Source organism: Saccopteryx leptura, chromosome 3, assembly GCF_036850995.1.
Source record: "Saccopteryx leptura isolate mSacLep1 chromosome 3, mSacLep1_pri_phased_curated, whole genome shotgun sequence".
NCBI classification, from domain to species: Eukaryota; Metazoa; Chordata; class Mammalia; order Chiroptera; family Emballonuridae; genus Saccopteryx; species Saccopteryx leptura.
Window position 1 is genome coordinate 189,484,203 of NC_089505.1, and position 12,478 is coordinate 189,496,680.

Consider the following 12,478-nt stretch of genomic DNA (forward strand, 5'->3'; position numbering starts at 1 on the left):
ATGTATGGTTTCCAACCATTTGCTATTGCATGTTACGTTGTAGCAATGATCCTTGATCATGCATTGTTTCATGAGTATATGTTGCCTTTATCTGTTCCTCATATCAATCTCATGAGATAGGCAGAAAAGGATCTTTCCCTCATTTTGCAAACATGTTTCTCTGTGTGTTTGTGTGATAAAAAAAACCACATAAAAATGTATGTCACTCATTTTTTTTAAGTATGCAGTTCAGTAGTGTTAAGCACTTTTGTTCACATTGCTGTAAAACAGATCGCCAGAACTTTTTATCTTGCAGAGCTAAAACCGTTAATAGCAAGTTAAATAGCAAGCCCCCTTTTTTGCCCTTATTCTCGGTCACTGGTAATCATTATTATATTTCTACAAATTTAACTACTTTAGTTACTTTTGTGTAGGTGGAATAACATATTATTTTTCTTTTTGTGACTAGCTTATTTCAGTTAGCATAATGTTTTCCCAGTTCATCCATGTTGTACTGTGTATCAGAATTTCATTACTTTTAAAGGCTGAATAATATTTCATTATACACACACACACACACACACACACACACACACACACACACACACACCACATTTTGTTTATCCATTTATCTGTTGATGGTTTGATAGGTTGCTTCTACTTATAATTGTTAATAATGCTGCCGTGAATGTAGGTGTGCAAATATTTCTCCAAGACCCCTGTTTTGAATTATTTTGAATATATACCCAGAAGTGGGATTAGTGGATCATACGGTAATTCTATTTTTAATTTTTGAAAAACCAACACACTGTTTTACATAGTGCTTGCACAATTTTATGTTTCCTTCAGCAGTAAACAAGGGTCAAACATAATTTTTATATATTTTTTTTTATTTTTATTTTTTTTGGTATTTTTCTGAAGCTGGAAACGGGGAGAGACAGTCAGACAGACTCCCGCATGCGCCAGACTGGGATCCATCCACCCGGCACACCCACCAGGGGGCGATGCTCTGCCCCTCCGGGGCATCACTCTGCCGCGACCAGAGCCACTCTAGTGCCTGGGGCAGAGGCCAAGGAGCCATCCCCAGCACCCGGGCCATTTTTGCTTCAATGGAGCCTTGGCTGCGGGAGGGGAAGAGAGAGACAGAGAGGAAGGAGGGGGGTGGAGAAGCAAATGGGTGCTTCTCCTATGTGCCCTGGCCGGGAATCGAACCTGGGTCCCCCGCACGCCAGGCCGATGCTCTACTGCTGAGCCAACTGGCCAGGGCCCAAACGTAATTTTTAAATACTCTTAAATACTTATAGCTTCCTAATACAGAAATCAAGACATGTGTTGCAGCCTCACAGATAATGCAAGGCAGAATAGTAACATGTCCACAGATATTTATGATACAATCTAGTGCCCCACGTCATCCTATTTACTAAATTAAAGTCCCAAGAGAAACAAACAGTACAAATGTTATTTTCTGTCATCACTAAGTTTGATTATCTCTATTAGAGTCTCAGTGGTAATTTTAGCCAATGAATTTTTTCTACCCTTTAAAAGAATAAATTTTCCCCTTGTTCCTCAATTCTTCTATTGCTATCCCAGCCCCACCATCCTGTTTTATACTCCAAAAATATAGATTACTATACCAGCTTATTGGTTGCTATTCATGTAGGTTGCATTAATCCTCCACTCTTCATAAATTAACTGAAATCTTGAACTTGGAAACTAAATGATGCACCATTGGCCAAGCATTGAAGAAGGAGTTCTGCATGACTAACACAGTTACCAGCTAGAATTGTTTGTTAAACTAAAAAGCTATGATCTCTGGGCCAGGCATGTGGGGCCAGAGGAAGAACTAACTCTTGGCTATGTTACTGGATTTTTCCATCAAAGAATTATTGCAGGAACACAGGTCACAAAGTCAAAATATATATTACTGAGCAGGGAATACCATCAGAGGCAAAAACAAACACCAGCAGGAAAAGAGAAAAGCCTGGCCCACTCTTCCTCACACATCTCACCACAGAGATGTTGGTAGTTGGATGCTGTTTCAATAATGATAGCTCAAACTAATGACAATGCTCTCTAGAACTGTTCTTGTAATTTGGTTGCTTTAAATTTCATAAAATAGCCAATGAAAAAAAAAGGAAGGTCATTACCATGAGGAAGGATGTGACTAAATGTTGTCCAGCAGAGCTAATACTTTCCTGATCTACACATGTCTCAGATCAGTTTCCAAAGGTTTTGTACCTAATTGTCAAAAAGCTTGCCATTAACAATAAAATAATGATTTATGACACTAGAGTGCACTATCAACATTAAAGAAAAAGATAGTTACTATAGATGAATGGAATAGCTAATAATCAATTAACAAATAGTACAACCTGACATATTTGGATGAACTAGAAATACATCCATCTATAAAAGCAAACATTGAGAACTTGGCATTGGACAAAGGGAAAAATGGGAGAGGGCATCTCTCTGAAGAATTCATAACCACTTTGGACAAATATATATCTTTGTTACCTAAATTTGTATTTCTAGTACGGTCCAAAGAAACCTGAATCCAATCCAAATCCTTGGAAAATAAGCTTTGTTCTCCAAATTCTTTTTATTTATCAATGATCAATAACTGAATATTATCATAAGTTATCTAATCCTTTACCTTAACACTTCAATTTATTATACACTCCCAGAGTAATATAAACACTCCCAGAAAGCAGTCACACATGAAGATATTATTTATTGTCCAGGTATCTATTATTACTCTATTGTTAACCCTCCACATAGTAAAAGCAACTAACTCTTTTGAGTCTCAGAATTCATAAATTCTAGAAGATTAAAGCAAAGAATGAAAGCTAAATAGAACTAATATATTTAATCTAGCATTTCTTCTATTAAAATTTCTTATTTAAGTCTCATAAAATTCTAATGTACTAATTGTCATTTTAATATTATTGCTAAATTATTGGTGAGAAAACTGAAACATAGTAAATAAGTAACTTGCCCAAAATCACAATAAGTATATGGTGGTAATTTGCCAAGTAAGATTCATCCATGAAAGTCTCAAATGCTTAAGTACTATGCTATATACCCTGCCTCACTAAGCTTCTTTATAGTACTCACATTTTATTGTTATAATAGAATTTAAAAATCAGAACTATTTTCAATTCTATATTTAATAACATGTCCTTTGCATATATTACTATGTTAATTCCCTTTTCAATAAAAGATTGTATAATGATTTACTCATAGTCAAATATTAATGACTCAATATGAATAAAGCATTTGAAAGTAAGTGTGCATGGTTCTTGAGGAAAACAAGAGAAATTGTTCATTCATTTCTGAATATTTTAGAGCATCTACTATATATATCTATATATATATCAATGATCAAGTCAGACAAAAAATTGCTCTTGTGAATCTTACATTCTAATAAAGAAAGACACAAGTAGAAATGTAATAGCATTTAAGAAAACATTGGTTCCTATAAAGAATGGTGGAATGGTTGCTGTGTTAGCAGAAAAATTGGAATTTCTAGTCTGAGGTGGTGATACTTGAGAAAAGCCCTGAATGACAAGTTTAAAATTCAGTCAAGCTGAGCTCTAGTGTCTCTGAGAGAACTTTCCAGCCAACATAAAAACCACAAAGAAAGGGGTGCCTGATTTGATTAATTGTTAGTTAGTGGCCTGGAGTGTAAAAGACAAATGTTGGTGATGATTTTACAGAGGTAGATGGGCCTAGATCACGTGTGGCCTTGTCATTAATTGAAAACTATGGGAGGTTTTATCACATGACCCTACTATTTGAAGAATGGAGTTGCAAAAGCAGTACAAAGGGAAGGATATAAAGAGGGATACAAACATAACATGATGGAGAATGATTTGATTTTGGATGATGGATATACAACTCAATCGACTGTCCAAATGATGTGGATATCTTTACCCAAAATCTATGTACTCTTGTTGATTGATGTCACCCTGTTAAACTAAATTTTCTTTTAAAAAAAAAGCAGTGCAAGAAGTTACCAAATACCCTTGACCTAGCTTCTTCCAGTGTTAACATTCTACATAACCATACAATCAGTGATCAAAACTGAGAAATCAACTAAGATTTTATCAGTTTTTCATTAATGTTCTTTTTCTCTTTCTTGATCCCATGTTGAATTGATACGTCATGTCTCCTTAGTCTCTCTCAGTCTGTGATAGTTCCTTAGTCTTTCCTTGTCTTTCGTGACTTTGACATTTTGAAGAATAATGTCAACTACTTTTGTAAAATGCCCTCAATTTGTGTTTGTGTTATGTTTTCTTATAATTAGGTTGAGGTTATACATTTTGAAAGAATACCATAAAAATGATTATATTCTTTGTACATGATCATATTAGAAGGAACATGATGTTCTTACATGTTATTATTGGTGATATTAACCTTGAACATTTAGTTAAGGTATTGTTTGTTGAGCTTCTTCACTGTACAGTGTTATCTTGTTAACTAAACATAACAGTCACAAATATACTTTGACAGAGTAATATACAAATAATTCCAATAAATAAAATATAAATCATAAAATAGTGTGAAAAAGACATTTACACCATACAATTAGGAGGATTACTGTGTTCAGGGTATGGTTTATGCTACTAAAATCAAAACTGATAATATTTGGTTGAAATTCACAAATGCCTGAAATATCCATGAACAGTATTCTCTCATATGTCAATTCCTTTTAGTTTATTTACTTTGACCTGACCTATGATGTCCTAAATATGTCTTCATGCCAGGGTAGTTCAAGTACATTTAGAATTTCTAGACCAATTAGCAACGCCTCCAGTCCATATTTTTATAAGCTTTAATAAATGTTAACAATTTATATAAGGTAAAGAGATATTAAATTGAGCTGTTGATTGGAAAAACCATCTTTCAACTCTTTCAAGCCCACCATCTCTTTGGTTTATACTCTTTTTGGCCCATTTCAAAAGAGCTTTAGGATGCAAGTTTGTATTGAAAGCACAGGGCACCTCCCTGTGAAGTCTACAGGTTCAGTGGACAAAGTCACAAAGAATCTCTTAGAGGTATAAAAAAGAAATTAAATGACGTTCTTTTCTTGAGTTCTTAGTGGGAAAGAAAGAACAAAACTACTTGTTTATTACTCACTATAGAAATCTGGATCTAATCAAGAAGTGACTATTAATCATGTTTTTATAGGAAGGCCAACACTATGAAGCTTTTCTAGCTAAAAAAAAAAAAGAAGAAAGAAAAGAAATTGGTATACTTCACAGATTTGAGAGATCTGAAAATGACTCATCAAGCAATCATGTCAGGAGTCTCTGGTTATTACCAGATGTCTGATTTGGCTGTCAGACTGTGTTCTTCAGATCCAAATTGAGGGGAAGAATCTCTCCTTTAGAATACACTTTACCTTAATCTTGTTGAGATTTAAGCCAATCTGAAGATGAGGATTGGGGTGTTTCAGTGGCACATGGATAGTGTTGTCCTCTCAGATTTTAGATGATTTATGGAAAGAACATATTTTTCTCAACTCCCTTCTCTGTACCCCAAAACGAACAAGCAGCTCTGCCTGTCTTGGTGGGACTTCAACTTGGTATAGCGCATTTCTGGAAGACATACATGTGTGTGGTAATTCAATTCATACACATATATGCACTTAAATGTGACTCACTACCTTGTCTATCTTTTTATTTCTACTAATCATGCATTCTCTTATGATGCTCCATATTTAATGTGTAACACAAACCATTATATTATTTAATTTTTTATTTACTCTCATATATGTAAGCCAACTGTAAGCTCACTGAGAAAAAGAATCATGCTATTTACTCTTTTGTGACCAAGCGTTTAAATTGAATTGGAATTCAACTGGAATTCAAACATAATCTGATTTTTCAAATGAATAAAAAAAACAAACAAATGTGATATTCTTCTTACAAAGAAATACCATTGGCCTGAGCTGTGATGGCACAATGGGTAAAGTATTCAACATGAAATGCTGAGGTTGCTGGTTTGAAATCCTGGGCTTGCCCGGTCAAGGCACATATGGGAAGCAATTACTCTAAGTTGATGCTTCCTGCTCCTCTCCATTCCCTTTTCTTTCTGTATCTCTCCTCTTTCTAAAAATCAATAAATAAAATCTTAAAAAAATATATTGTCAACAAAATTATATTTCTAGATGAAGCTTTTCCCACAAACTTTTTTTTGTTTGTTTTTATTGGAACCAAAAAAACTTGTTAGATGGACATTGCAATTGTTGGTCTGTACATGGTCCTCATAGATATACTAAGCACAGTATTGCTATTTCCAGTGAAAACTTCCTCTGGTTTTCCCTTCACCATGGATATCACCATTGACAAAACTACTTTAAAAATTCATCTAAAATATAAATCAATCAATCAGAACATTGTTATTGAGAGTTTATTTATATCCATGGACTATATTTCAAAAGTGGATAGGTGCTATAAAATCAAGAACAGAACATTGTAACGCCTGAACTGGGAATCACTGTGGTGTGTCACTATGACCTACAAGCTTATTTGGCAATAAATTTTAAGATTGAATTCTTTAAAGGTGGTCTGATTTAACTATTCTAGACACAAGAATCATGACCTGAATTAATCAGGTTGGCACTATCAAATTTAACAATATATTACAGCATTGTTTCCCAAACTATGTTCCCTGGTACACCAGTTTCTGGCAAGAAGTCAGTAAGTGTTCAGTAAGAAAAACAATAATTCAGTGAAAACATGATGAAATAAGTTTGGGAAATGATGCTTACTGTACCACTTTCAATAATTTTCTCCTTTTCTCTCTTATTCACTGGTTTCATCTAACCTTTTTTTGTAGTGGAGTATTAGTTGCTATTTTCTCATCCCATGTTACTAAATGTAGAAAAAATTATTAGTATTTTTTTTAGTAATCACAGAAATAAATTTCTGCTTATTGAGAAATTTCTTGGTCTTACAACTTGCTGGTATTCTTTCTGTAAGATCGACATTCTAGGATGTTTAGAAAATGAAAGAGAGAGATATACTGCCTGCTCTGTTAATAATCTTTTTCTTTATTCTCCAGAATGCTCTGTCCAATAACCCATGTCTTCAATTTCTTCCCTTAACTGACTTTATTGTGTTACCTCTTAAACATGTTCAAATCTCTTCCATGCTAATCAGGCAAACTCTCTTGACTCTTGGTTATGTATTCCTCATTCTATTTTCAGCCAAATTTCTAAGGAAAAGTTATTTATTCCTTATTCTGCTTGTATCCAATTTACTCTTTAGCCCTCTGCATCTAGTTTATACTACATTCTTCCCTAATCCATTCTACTAATATGGGTCTAAGAATACCACTAACCATGTCCCTGTTATTATCTTGCCTGATCTTTCTGCTGCAACTGACTCATTGACCAGAACTTTCATAAACTCCTCTCTCATAACTTTAGTTACACTACACCTGCTTGGTGATCTTTAATCTTAGTCACCTTCTCTATGTTCACCAAACCCTGACTTTGGTGCCTATTTTTCTTATTCTTCTCACTCTATTTGTTCTTTCTAGAGAATTTATTCCATTTTCAAATACAGTGGTACCTTGATATATGAACTGACCAACATACAATTTTTTTAAGATACGAGCTGTGACTCAGTCTGTATTTTTGTTCGAGATCCGAGCTAAATTCCAAGATACGAGTCGTGAATCTGGAAGCTGCCGCTAGTTGGTGCGTTGGTGCATGGGTCCAGTATCAGCAGTTTGATATACAAGTTGACTGACTTACAGGCTTGGTTACAGAACAAATTAAATTTGTATCTCAAGGTACCACTGTATTTAGCTTTCTCCTATTTGCTGATGTTTTGTAATTGTCTATCTTCACTAATGAGCATCTACCCTGTATTTCAGATTTTCATAATCAAGTGTCTCCCAGACACCTTTTTTTTGATACTCCACACAAACTCACACTCAATATATTCATATTAGAACTTTTCACCCTTTCCTCTTACTCTCAAAACAATTTACTCTTCCAAATGTAATCCTTACTACAGTCCATGGTAACATTATAGTCTTTGCATCCTCAAAAGAAGTCTCTGTTCTGTCTCCATGTACTCAGCCTGTTATCTTTCCTTTATTTGCAACACTTAAGAATGACTTAGTCCTTTCAATTTTATCACATTACCATACCAAATAGCCTCTAAACTCAAGATCTCCCATTCAAGTTCATTTACCACACAGCTGCTAAACTAATATACTTAAAACACAAATCAGGTCAAATCATTGTTCTGCCTCCCAGCCAAAATCTAATAGGAAGCTATCATCTACAGTAGCAATCCTCTCAGGTGGTGTGTGAAGTCTTGACTTTCTCTACTTATCTCTGTGAGCTGGGTTTTCTTTATAGACTTTTTAAAAATCAACTTAATACAGCAGATTGAATACAGAAACATATATGAGAACCCATTTGTCTTCTTTTGAACCGAGCATTAAAGAGATTTGCAAAAATGTAAAGCAATGCTACTCTTCTCACTAACTTTGATTTTTGTTCTGGAAAAAAGCTTCCCATAAAAATAGGTTATGTTAACACATAATACATTTATTATTTTAAAGTAAATGAATTAATAATATTTATAGATGCCTCAGTTATAATCTCTAACAGTAAATATAGGTGGATACAAGCTTTACAATCCAAAGGTCTTTGGGATCCTTAATCATTTTTAACAGTGAGACCAAAAACTTTGTGAACTTCTGATCTAAAGGTTACAATGAAAAGTCTTTAGCCTGACCCGTGGTGGTGCAGTGGATAGCGCATCAACCCAAGATGCTGAGGATCCCGGTTGGAAACCCCGAGGTCACTGTCTTCAGCATAACATGCCAAATTTAGCATGGTGTCACTGGCTTGAACTTGGGATCATTGACATGATCCCAAGTTTGCTTTCTTGAGCCCAAAGTTCACTGGTTTTAGCCCAAGGTTGCTCTTAAACAAGAGGTCACTGGCTCAGCTTAAGCTCCCCCATGCCACTTCCTGGTCAAGGCACATTTGAGAAGCAATCAATGAACAACTAAAGTAAAACTACTACAAGTTGATGCTTCTCATTATCTCTCTTCTCCCTCTCTCAAAAGAAAGAAATGAAAGAAAGAAAGAAAGAAAGAAAGAAAGAAAGAAAGAAAGAAAGAAAGAAAGAAAGAAAGAAAGAAAGAAAAGAAGGAAGGAAGCTCTTTAACATGCAGATGTTCACTCACCTGTCTAACACATTTACTTTTTTAAGATTTATTTTAAGCCTGACCAGATGGTGGCACAGTGGATAGAGTGTTGGCCTGGGATGCAGAGGACCCAGGTTCAAAACCCCAAGGTCACTGGCTTGAGCATGGGCTCATCTGGTTTGAACACAAACTCACCAGCTTGTGCGTGAGATCGCTGGCTTGATTGTGGGATCATAGACATGACCCCAAGGTCACTGGCGTGAGCCCAAAGGTTACTGGCTTGAAGCCTAAGGTCACTGGCTTGAGTCCAAGGTCACTGGCTTAACCAAGGAGTCACTCACTCTGCTAGAAACCCCTGGTCAGGGCACATATGAGAAAGCAATCAATGAACAACTAAGGCATCACAATAAAGAATTGATGCTTCTAATCTCTCTCCCTCCTGTCTGTCTCTATCTCACTAAAAAAAAAAAAAAAAAAAAAAAAAGACTTATTTTAAAAATTATGTTATACCTGATCTACATTTGACCCAATTAATTATTAATTATGGGATCACCTCCTTGATAAAATATTCCTCAAACCTCACTCTAGACTAGGTTATTCTTTTTTTGTGCTCCAATTGTGCTGAAATAACTTTTTTTGTGTATCTCTTTCTAAGAATTTTTAACTCCTGAAGAAGATACTGGATTTTATTAACCTCTGTATTCTTGGGCCCTAACTCAGTGCTTCCAGACATTCAGTAACTGACTGTTCACAAGTCAAAAAGAGGCCTATGGCTGATTTTCAAGAAGCTTTCAGTTTTGTGGCTAGTTTCCTTCCTATTACACCCAATGTTAGAGCAGTCTCAAATGTTCCTAACTCATAATCACAACTCTTCCATTTCATATATTTATTCACTTATATACTTATTCAACAAATACTGAGCACATACTGTGTCTCAGGCACTGGGATAGACACAGTTTTCAATGTGGAAACAAAATGTTCTCTCTCCAGTTCACCAATAAATACACAAATAAATGTATACTTGTAAATATCCATTTGTATTGCTAGAAGCAAAAAATATATGGCATATATGATGTTATCAGGTGCTAAAGGTTCAGGAGGGAGCACACTTTCTTCTGATAGTTCAGGCAATCAGAGAAAGATTCCCTGAGAGGGTAAAATTTAAGGTGAAACTGAGAAGTTGGAAAAAAATAGGCAGATACACAGCAGATGAAAGAACAGTAAATGTGAAGGCCCTGAGGTAGTAAGAAACTTATCACATTTGAGGAGCTAAAAGAAGATTGACATGCCTGAAGTAGCACGAAAAAGGGATGGAATGGCCTGACTTAATGTTACAGATGCTTAAGCATGCAGGGCTTTACTTACAACTTAATTATCCAAACAGAACCCTTTGGGAATGAAAGGGTATGGTCAGAATACGAACTCAGTCACATATACAGGACTGTCTTTGGTAAACCAAGACACCTGGTTACCCAATTTATAAGCCATTTTAAGGTGATACAAGTTTATTTGAATGGAAATGGGAAGCTGTTCGAGGTTTTACAGATCATTCTGGCTGCTCTTTGGAAAATAAAAAATGAGAGAGTAAAATTAAAAATAAGCAGACCACTAGGGAAGTGCTTACAGCGCTCTGGGTAAAGGAAATATTGACTTAAACAAGGGTGAAAGTGGAGAGGTTTGAAACCTATTCAGAAGTAAAATCAACAAGGCTTGGTGGAAAAATGGGAGTGCTGGTTTGAAGACAAGGTAAGAATCAAGAATAACCCCACATTTTTCAGTTGAGTAAATCAGCAGATGGTGGGAACTTTTATTGAGATGTCTTTAGGAAAGAGTAGGTTTATAAGGTGGGGGAGTGGGGCAGAAGTCAAAACTTAGCAATTTTAAATATTACATTTGCAGTTACTGAGAGACATCTCAATAGAGATAGATGAAAGCTGGCCTTAGTAAATACAAGTCTGGACTAAATAAATAAATAAATAAATAAATAGACTGGCCCAAAGTGTTAACACAGTGTTCATCAGCACATAGAATACATATAAGAAAAGTAAGGCTCAAAATATTTCCTTTTGCCTCTTCATCCTTTGCAAAAAGCTGATATCGTTGTTACCATCTCCCCATCCCATATACGTGATCTAAATAGGGGGTAGAAATTGGCTTCCAACTTTAAATTTTGAAAACCTTGTTAGGGCAATTTGAATGACTGATTATATTGCATTTTTTGAAAGATTGAATGTGGCTCTGGCCAGTTGATTCAGTGGATAGAGCTCTGGCTTGGCATAAGGGCATTCCGGGTTCAATCCCTAGTGAGGGCACACGGGAGAAGCGACCATCTGCTTCCCTCCCTCCCACTCTCCCCTTCTCACAGCCAGTGGCTTGGGGGTGCTGAGGATGGCTCGGTTGATTGGAGCTTTGGCCCTAGACAAGGAAAGGGTTGGCGGGTGGATTCTGGTTGGGGCACATGTGGGAGTCTGTCTCATTATCTTCTCTCCTCTCAGAAAAACCTCCAAAACATTGAATGTTCAACTTTTCTGAGTAGAACTTATACTACAAAGATGTAGCATTCCTAGTAGTTTGAGAATAAATAAAAAATTAAATTATGTGAGTGAGGTCAGTTATTATGTGAAAAGTGTTCATAAAGTTAAGAATCTGCTAAAATATTATGCTCTGATATTTTGTTTGGTAAGTTTAGATTTAGTAAATTAAGTTTTCTTGAACAGGTAAGACTGAATTTCATTTTTAAAGAAGATATAATTATTTTCTCTGTGACAAAAAGTCTATCAACCTATTTAAGTCAACATTATTTCATTAACTATGGGCGGATCTCTTTCCATTTTAGATGGAGCTAAAACTGAAATACTTAAGTCATTAATCTTTGTACTTCCAAGTCCATGTAAGAACTCATGCTTGTGGAATTCTCTAACTGAATGACTGCAAGAATTTTGGAAAATATTCCACTAAATTTTCCAAAGCCTTATTATCTTTTCAATTGGTACATGCAACAAATAAATGAGAAGAAATAACCATGATTTGCAAAAGAACGTAGCCCTGACCTACATTTACTGAAGACAGAGGGCATGTCTGCTTGAAAAAAAATGTATCTAATAAGATATTTTATAGACTATTTTCCAAGTGTTGCTAGACATAGGAATTTTAAAATAATGATTTATTACCAAACTTTTTATCTATCCCTTGAAAATTTTTTTAACTTTTCTTAACTTTTATTATTTATCCTCTTTTTTTTAAGTTTTAAAATTGATTTTAGAGAGAGAGGAAGAGGTAGAAAGAGAGACAGAACCATTGGTCTGTTCCTGTATGTACT